General features: G+C 49.4%; 1 protein-coding gene and 1 pseudogene across 2 annotated transcripts in view; one reads left to right on the top strand and one right to left on the bottom strand.

Annotated features, from left to right (window-relative positions):
• LOC310780721 (nucleolar protein 4-like) overlaps positions 1-10,000 on the bottom strand; it is a gene marked incomplete at both ends in the record, with an annotated part of 194,044 nt that overhangs the window by 169,899 nt on the left and 14,145 nt on the right. The gene's annotated exons all lie outside the window — the stretch shown is intronic.
• On the top strand, positions 4,908-9,485 carry LOC310781601 (E3 ubiquitin-protein ligase TRIP12 pseudogene; annotated as a pseudogene). Its single transcript has one exon. The product of its transcript is annotated as an E3 ubiquitin-protein ligase TRIP12 pseudogene (transcript).

The following is a 10,000-nucleotide window of genomic DNA, read 5'->3' as shown; positions in this document are numbered from 1 at the left end:
AAGCCTGTTGCTAGGATACGCTAGGGGTCCGTTCACTGAAGGCAACCTGCCCTCCGCCACCCCCCATCCTGCCAACCTCCCACCCCACCCCCCTCTCCTCTTCATCTTCCTCTCCCTTCACACACTCTCTCTCTCTCTCTCTCTCTCTCACACACACACACACACAACCACACACACACAGCTCCTGCAGGATCAAGTGTCTGCTGAGCCGTGAGGGCAAGCAGATGCAGCCAACCTGCATCACAGCCAATGCACGCGCACATGCACACGCACGCACGCACACGCACGCACGCACACACACACACACACACACACACACACACACACACACACACACACACAGTTACGGCATGCAGCCCTGTATACAGTACATGACAAACACACTCTGCCTCTTTTGCCAGGCAGCTTAGGATGGAGTGAGGCAGAGAGAGAGAGAGCACGAGGGAAAGAGGATGACAGCGCACGCACACACACACACACACACACACACACACACACACACACACACACACGCACACACGCGCACACACACACACACGCACACAAAGACACACACACACACACACGCGCACGCACAAACACACACACACACACACACACGCACGCTCGCTCGCACACACAAACACACACACACACACACACACACACACACACACACACACACACACAACACAGTGTTTGTTTACAGGAAGTTGGCACCATCGTTTAGCACATGTTACTACTGTAATTATATTGTGGATTACAAAGCGAGAGAAGGCTGAGAAGAGAACCGGACAGGAAGTCCCAAGACTCACTGTGACAATGACACATCTCCAAACAGCACCATAGATGACAGACAAGTACTCTGACAGTTGCACAAGCTACTGCTGTGTCTTCACAGACCTCAAACAGTCCATCTCAAAGTGTAAAGATACGTTCTCTGCTCTCTGTGTCTTCACACTCAAACACCAGAGGGCCATGTTCACCTCCCAGCATGTTCAAAGACTACATTTCAACCATAAGTCACATTTGATGTTTTCCTGATTTAAGCATAAACCAAACCATAACCATAACCATAACCACGTTGTTTTACCTGCCTAAACATAACCAACGTTGTTAAAGTTGTTTTATTTTTGCGTTTAACGTTGGAAAGGCGGCGAGGTCTTCAAATGAACCTCCGTTTTGTTTCCAGTTGACGTTGAGATCTGCAGACACGTCAAATGCCAACATCTGATTCTGACCACTGGGGGGTAAGAAGGGGTGCAGGGGGGTGTAGAGGGTGGTTAGAGTGCAGTGAGAGAAGCTGAACGTGGAAGAGGGGTAGGGAGGCGGATGGGAGGAGAGGGTGAGTTGTCTATAGGGAGGTAGAGACACTGACTGTAGAGGAGGGACCAAGGAGCAGAGATACTGGGGTGGGGGTGGGGGGTTTTGGGGGGTGAGAAGAGGAGGAGGAAGATGGATAATGAGAAGCTCTTTGTCCCACATGAGCCTCCTCCTCTCTTCTCCTCCTCCTCCTTCTCCTCCTCTCTCCTGGGGCAGGCCTGGGAGTGAACCACCAGGACAACCTGCCGTTTCCTCCATACTGTAAGCATGGATCTATGATATGAACTGTAACAGGATGACCAGGTGAATGTCTTACTGATTTCACATTCACCTCACGTGAAATCACACAATACACGGACATGAAAGAGCGGACAAAGAATGATTTTTTTAAGCCCCAAAATAATGAGGACAATAAATTCTGCAAAAAGCCATGCAGCTCAGTACTGTGACAGGAATCCTAATGTTGTGTTTAATCCTCAAAGGGGCAAAACGTATCTCGGGAAATGGATGATCTTGTGTTTTTCATGGGTTTTATTTTTACACTATTGCAGCTTCCTTTTTCATAGTCAAAAAAAGTACTATTTGTTGTTTTGTCAGATTTTTTTTTAAATAATTTCTAGACATTTCTAAAGGCAATTGTGTTTTGTATTGTACTTACCTTTCTGAAAATCACAATTGTTTTCTGAATTAATTCCCAAGTAAACAGATTACACTCACTTATTTTCTAAGCAGGTATCTTTCCTTCTCTATGAAGAAATAAAGTGTGTAACAGACTGTGACAGTGATAATGTACAATTTGATAAAAAAAAAAAAAATTCAAAGTACAACACAAACTGCCATTTTGCTGCAACTCGACAGTGCTGCTTAATCCAGGACCTTACTTCCTGGAACTCTTAAAAGTAAAAAAAATGGTCCATTGGAGTGAATGGAGATGTCGCGACTCTTCTGTATACACGGCTCTGGGTCTGACCACGTGAGACTAGTAATTTAATTGCTACACCTTTACTGACTGCATCGTCTATATTTTGGCGATATTAAATAATGAAATGATGAAGTTCAAGTAATGACGTTTTCCCTAAAAAGGATACAGACGCTACTATAGCGTTTTGGAAATGATCTGTCTATAATCTTCGAGGGGCATCTACTATATGACTGACTGGCCTCATTAATTATGCCTGGTGGCTGGTGTTAATATGCCAGCCTGCCTTTCAGGTGGACGAGGAGGAGGGAAGGAGTGGGAGGAGGAGAGGAGAGGAGAGGAGAGGAGAGGAGAGGAGAGGAGAGGAGAGGAGAGGAGAGGAGAGGAGAGGAGAGGAGAGGAGAGGAGAGGAGAGGAGAGAAGGAGAAGAGGGGACAGTAGAAGAGAGGACAGGCAAGGAGGGGATAGGACAGGACAGGACAGAAGAAGAGAGAAGGGGACAGGACAGGAGAGGACAGGAGAGGAGAGAGCAGGAGGAGAGAGGAGAGGAGGGGACAGGACAGGGCAGGAGAGAAGGGGAGGAGAGGAGAGGAGAGGAGAGGAGAGGAGAGGAGAGGAGAGGAGAGGAGAGGAGAGGAGAGGAGAGGAGAGGAGAGGAGAGGAGAGGAGAGGAGAGGAGAGGAGAGGAGAGGAGAGGAGAGGAGGAGCTGGAAACTGAAGCTCCGCAGCCTAATTAAGATGGGGTGTTAATTTCCTCTCGCCGCCACGGCCACCAAAGAGGCTGCTCACCATGGCAACAGGACGATGCCAAGGGGGAGGTGAGCCCAGAGCTGTCTGAAGAAATACTGTGTGCACATGTGTGTGTGTGTGTGTGTGTGTGTGTGTGTGTGTGTGTGTGTGTGTGTGTGTGTGTGCTTCTGTGTGTGTGTGTGTGTGTGTGTGCTTCTGTGTGTGTGTGTGTGTGTGTGTGTGTGTGTGTGTGTGTGTGTGTGTGTGTGTGTGTGTGTGTGTGTGCTTCTGTGTGTGTGTATTTCACACCATATAATGATATAATGATACAAAGTCAAGGTAGCTGATTTGTTCTTACACCAATGGCCGGTCAGTAAGGTTACAGTATGTGATGTAGCTGTGAGTACACTAGGGCTGCACGATATTGGAAAAAACAGACATTGCAATATATTTGGTTTCTGCGATATATATTGCGATATGAAAGAATACAGGAATTTTCACCAAATGACTTGATTAGCTCATCAAGCCTTGTCCCTTTAAGAAGGTAGTGGGTGACATAGCAGCAAGTGTTTTTAGCTGCAGCCAGAGTGATTGGCAGGATGCTAGTGTGCTAATGCAGTATCAGTATCAACCAGCTCAACCAGCAAAAGAGTTATAGCATGACATGTTTGAGTTACTTTGCCTTATCCTATGACATTGCGCGTTCTGCGATGTGAGTATTGCGCATGCGCACATTGCGATGACGATGCTGAAACGATATATTGTGCAGCTCTAGAGTACACAGTAACTGGAACCAGCCTGTCAATATAATTTTACCAAATTTCCCTCTAAAACACAAAAGTACAGAAACCTGGTTCCTCACCTTAAAAAATATTTGAATGATAATTTTGTTGTTTATACAAGATATGATGGATGATACAAAAGTGGTGATAAATAATGAACATTGCTCTGTTATTCACAAGCATATTTAGCATATATATTCTTATATGTTTTTCTTTTTACTTCCTCATCCAGAACAGTAAATATATAAAGTATTTAATAAACTAGGTATAAGCTGACTAACTTCTGCCAATAAAGAGTTGCAAAATGGAAATGTATTTATATGAAAATTTCACAGATTATGACTTTACGTTTGCCTTGTGTAAGTATGTTATTTCAGGCACCAATGACGTTCAGTCCCCGCCTGGATTTACAGTGCCAGACATTTCACATCTAAATTCAGCCTCACCAATTAAGACTTTCAGCACAATCTGTTTCAGTAATCAACTTCTCTCCTTTTTTTATCCATCCAATTAAATAGAAAGAACTTTTTACTAAAACTTCCTTTTAATTGTTATTCTGTATTAGCTGGGGGATTTGGATTGGAGAGGGAAAGGAACGGAGTGTGTGTGTGTGTGTGTGTGTGTGTGTGTGTGTGTGTGTGGGGTGGGGGTGGGGGGGGGTTTGACATTAGGGCTGTCCTCGACCAAACTGAGGTCTCATGCGCCCAACTGGGGTTTCTCTGGCTCGAGCCAATTCTTCGTCATCAGTGATGTCTTCTTCTTGTTCTTCTGTGGTGTTTTATGGCAGTTAGCATCCTTTATGTTGCATTACCGCCTCCTTCTGGATGTATACATCCATGGCTTCCCTACATTCTGTCCCTCTCGATTCCAACCGGTTTCATCCATCAGTGATGTCACTCGAGCCATTGTGAGATCACGGATGATGTGATCACTTGTGACATTGCCAATTGATATCATCATCACTGATATATGACAGGCACTGGTGATGTCATAGACAGTGTGACATCATCAGTGATGTCAACAATCCTCCCTGCAGAGGCGATAAGTAGGACCGGTGCAACTCAGTCAAGTCGAGATCTCGACAAGACAAGACGAAGGAAGACAAGTCGTGGGTGTATACGTAGGACTACAATACTTGACTAAGCGCAAGCCAGCACAAAGAACAAACTCCAACTATGCCCAAAAGGAAGGCACCGACACTCTGCAATCCCGAAGCCAAGTGCAAGAAAATGTCTCGAGCCAGAGAAACTCCGGAGGAGACAGCTGAGCATGATGAAGACAATGGGCACCGAACAAAGCGGGCATCATCCAAACTGTCCCTGCCCGGATCCTCCAAAAGTGAAACCTCCAAACGTGCAACAGAGCTCCCTGGTCTCCAGCAGAGCACGAGCCAGAAGACTATGGGATCACGTCTGGGCAATCGCGGAGCAGCAGACGCTTGCCGACAGGAGAAAATGGACGACGCCGACAGCAATCAGAGTGGGGCCAACTCATGTGCTGCACGCACTGACGAGGCACCCCAAGGTACTTCAGCTTCAAGCTCAGTTGCTGGAGCTGTCGGCAAGAAGACCTGTGGAGAAAGTCCGTTTGATGACTCGGGGGAATGGGAACAATGGGAAGGCTGCGACACAGGCAGCGAGGCCAGCTCCAAGGCTCAGCAGCTGCTGGAGGGCCTGCAGGCCACAGGTGATGAGTCCCGGCAGCTCCAGGCTGCCATGGAGATGTGCCAGCTACTGGTGATGGGCAATGAAGAGACACTTTTTGGATTCCCCGTCAGGAGCGTGGTACCTGCTCTGTTCACGCTGTTACAAATGGAGCACAATTTTGAAATGATGAATCATGCCTCTCGGGCTCTCACATATATGATGGAGGCACTTCCTCGATCCTCTGCTGTGGTGGTCAACGTCATTCCTGTCTTTTTGGAAAAGCTTCATGTGATCCAGTTCATTGACGTAGCAGAGCAGGCACTGATTGCCTTGGAGATGTTGTCAAGGCGACACAGCGACGCCATTTTGCAAGCTGGTGGGCTTGCTGACTGTCTGCTCTACCTAGAGTTCTTCAGCATCAATTCACAGAGGAACGCCTTGGCCATTGCAGCCAACTGCTGCCAGAGCATCACTCCAGATGACTTCCACTTTGTTGCTGATTGTCTGCCCCTGCTGACTCAGAGACTCACACACCAGGATAAGAAATCCATCGGAAACGCTTGTCTCTGCTTCGCCAGACTGGTGGACAACTTTCAGCATGAGGAGAACCTCCTGCAGGAGGTGGCGTCGCGTGACCTGTTGACCAACATTCAGCAGCTGCTGGTAGTGACGCCCCCTGTGCTCAGCTCAGAGATGTTCATCATTGTGGTACACATGTTTTCCCTCATGTGCTCAAACTGCCCCTGCCTGGCAGTCCAGCTCATGAAGCAGAACATAGCAGAGACTCTGCGCTTCCTCCTGTGCTGTGTGACAAACGGTAACTACGAGGAACAGATTGACCTGGTTCCCCGGAGCGCTCAGGAGCTCTATGAACTGACCTCCCTCATATGTGAGCTGATGCCATGCCTGCCTAGAGAGGGCATCTTTGCAGTGGATGCCATGCTGAAGAGGGGCAGGGTCCAGACCAAAGGAGGAGCCATCTGGCAGTGGAGAGATGACAGAGGACTCTGGCACCCTTACAAAAGCATTGACAGCCGCATGATTGAGACAGCCCACCAGAATGGGGAGGATGAGGTCAGCTTGTCTACCCTGGGCCGTGTCTACACCATTGACTTCAACTCTATGCAGCAGATCAACGAAGACACAGGGACAGCACGTGGCATCCAGAGGAAACCCAATCCTCTTGCCAATCCCAATACAGGGAGTCACCAGGAGGTGCAGCGGGAAGATGCACATGTCCAGCTGATGAAAGAGCACCCTGAGCTGGTAAAGTGCTTCATCAAGACTCTGTTTGGGGTCCTGTATGAGGTGTGCCGCTCCTCAGCTGGCCCTGCTGTTAGACACAAGTGCCTTAGAGCCATCCTCAGGATCATTTACTTTGCTGACGCAGAGCTGCTGAAGGATGTGCTTAGGAACCACGCTGTGTCCAGTCACATTGCCTCCATGCTATCCAGCCCGGACCTGAAGATTGTAGTGGGTTCTCTGCAGATGGCTGAGATCCTTGTGCATAAGCTGCCTGATGTCTTCAGCATCTATTTCAGAAGAGAAGGTGTGATGTACCAGGTGAAGAACCTGGCAGAGTCCGAGAGCTTCCTTGTCAGCAGTCCGCCTAAGGCATGCACCAGTGTTACTGCCAGTCTGTGCACTACCACCACCAGCACTGCATCCACTACAGCCGCTAACAATGCCATTCCTGACCTGGACTCACCCAGCTTCCAGCACAGCACGGATGGCTCACTGGATCTCAGCCCACAGGGGCAGTTAAGCGATGTCCTGAAGAGGAAACAGCTACGCACAGTCGGTGTGAGTGGCCTGGAAAGGACACCTCCCAAGGACTCAATTTCAAAAAACAGGGACAAAATCAAGGCCTGGATCAAAGAACAGGCAAGTAAGTTTGTGGAGCGCTACTTCAACTCCGAAAAGGTGGACATCAGTAACCCTGCACTGAATGTACTCCAGAGGCTCTGCACAGCCACTGAGCAGCTCAAACTGCAGGTGGACGGTGGTGTGGAGTGTCTGGTGGAGATCTCCATTATTGTATCGGAATTTGATGTCCCGTCATTTGAGATCCAGCAAGGTGGGCTGGTGAAGCAGCTGCTGCTGTACCTAACCTCCAACGCTGACAGAGACATAATCAGCCGCGACGTGCGGCTCAAGAGGTTCTTCAACGTCTTCTTTGGCTGTCCGGTCCCCGGGATGGAACCTGCAGGTCGTCTGGAGCCGTCGGAGAACAGGCCTCTCCTGGCGTTGGTGCACAAGATGAACAACTGCCTGAGCCAAATGGAGCAGTTCCCTGTCAAAGTGCACAACCTCCGCAGTGGCACTGGCAGTGGGAGGAGGGGATCTCGGGCAGTGAAGTTGTTCAACACACACCCAGATTGCACTCATGTGAAACAATGGAAGGACCCAGCACAGACCGCCCCTGCCAAAACCTCACTTCGCAATGCCAAGGATGCGCTGTGGCATGACGGTGTGTGTCCCGGCGTTACCAATCCTCTCGAGACATACCTCATTTCGGAGCCACCAGAGACCATCACCTTTGATGACCCCTCTTTAGAGGTCACCCTGCTGCTGAGGGTCCTGCACTCCATCAGTAGATACTGGTTCTACTTGTATGAGAATGCTGTGTGTAAGGAAATCATCCCCACCAGTGAGTTCATCAACAGCAAGCTGACCGCTAAAGCCAACCGGCAGCTGCAGGACCCGCTGGTCATCATGACGGGGAAAATCCCCACGTGGCTCATCGAGCTCGGAAAGACCTGCCCATTCTTCTTCCCCTTTGACACACGGCAGATGCTATTCTACATAACCGCCTTTGATCGTGACAGAGCCATGCAGCGCCTACTCAACACCAACCCTGAAATCAACCATTCAGATTCTCAGGACAGCAGACTTGTACCCTGTCTTGACAGGAAGAAGATGATGATAAACCGTGAGGAGCTGCTAAAACAGGCTGAGTCTGTGATGCAGGAGCTTGGCAGCTCCAGGGCCATGCTGGAGATCCAGTATGAGAATGAGGTGGGCACAGGTCTGGGCCCCACTCTGGAATTCTACGCCCTGGTGTCCCAGGAGCTGCAGCGGGCCGACCTTGGTATGTGGAGGGGTGAAGAGGTCACCCTGGCCAACCCTAAAGGAAGCCAAGAGGGAACTAAGTACATGTTCAGCTCCAGGGGACTGTTTGCTGTTCCCTTCGGCAGGACAACCAAACCAGCACACATAGCCAAAATCAAAAGGAAGTTCAGTTTCTTAGGGAGGCTGATGGCCAAAGCCATTATGGACTTCAGGCTGCTGGACCTGCCCCTGGGGCTGACATTTTACAAGTGGATGCTACGGCATGAGACGTCCATCAGCTCCCACGACCTGGTCAACATTGACCCAGGTGTGGCCAAGTCCATGCATCACCTGAAGGACATTATCCGCCAGAAGAAGAGACTGGAGCAGGACCAATCACAGACGAGGGAGACACTGGAGAGCCAGCACATGGACGAATGCTCAGTGGAGGAACTGGGTTTGGACTTCACCCTACCAGGGTTCCCCAACATTGAGCTGAAAAAGGGCGGCAAAGGCGTCCCGGTCACAATCTACAACCTGGAGGAGTACCTGAGGTTGGTGGTGCACTGGACTCTAAATGAAGGAGTGTCCAGGCAGTTTGAGTCATTCAGGGAAGGGTTTGAGTCCGTCTTCCCTCTGCATCACCTGCAGTATTTCTATCCAGAGGAGCTGGACCAGCTGCTGTGTGGCAGTAAATCAGAGACGTGGGAGGTCAACATGCTGATGGAGTGCTGCCGACCGGACCACGGCTACACACATGACAGCCGCGCCGTACACTTCCTGTTTGAGGTGCTGAGCAGCTTCGATGGCGAGCAGCAGAGACTCTTCCTGCAGTTCGTCACAGGAAGTCCCAGGCTGCCTGTCGGAGGGTTCCGCAGCCTGACTCCGCCTCTGACCATCGTGAGGAAGACATTTGAGAACCCGGACGACTTCCTGCCCTCAGTCATGACCTGCGTCAACTACCTGAAGCTGCCAGACTACTCCAGCCTAGAGATCATGCAGGAGAAGCTAGTGATGGCGGCCCGCGAGGGCCAGCAGTCGTTCCACCTTTCCTGATCTCTCCATGTCTCACATTCACATGACTGATGAATGACTGATGATCACAACTTCCTTACTATGATATTTTATTTTTTATTTTTTTAATCACATACATTAAGGCTATGTGTACTGCCTTCTTGTTAGAGAAAGCAGCTTTCAGAAAAAATAAAAGACGTCAGATGTATTATTTGATGTTTAGATAATCGTATGTACCTAGATTAAATGCAGTGTGAAATAACTGCCTGACACACACACACACACACACACACACACACACACACACACACACACACACACACACGCTCACAAGGTGTAAACAATACCAGGCCTGCTGTCACGGCCGGTAAAAGTTTACCATCTGATTTGCGGTGATTAATCCGTCCATCCAGAAAGTGCATGTGTCTGGCTAGTTGGCTACTATCTCTGCACGTGCACACCTTAGGTCAGCTGCTGGCTCTCATGGCCTGTGCTGCCAACAGCATCTCCTACACATTGGGGCAGTCTGATTCTCAAGTGAACAAGCTATATAGGTG

This window comes from Poromitra crassiceps (assembly GCF_964638095.1).
Source record: "Poromitra crassiceps genome assembly, chromosome: 8".
NCBI classification, from domain to species: Eukaryota; Metazoa; Chordata; class Actinopteri; order Beryciformes; family Melamphaidae; genus Poromitra; species Poromitra crassiceps.
This window is presented reverse-complemented; position numbering and strand designations above follow the sequence as displayed.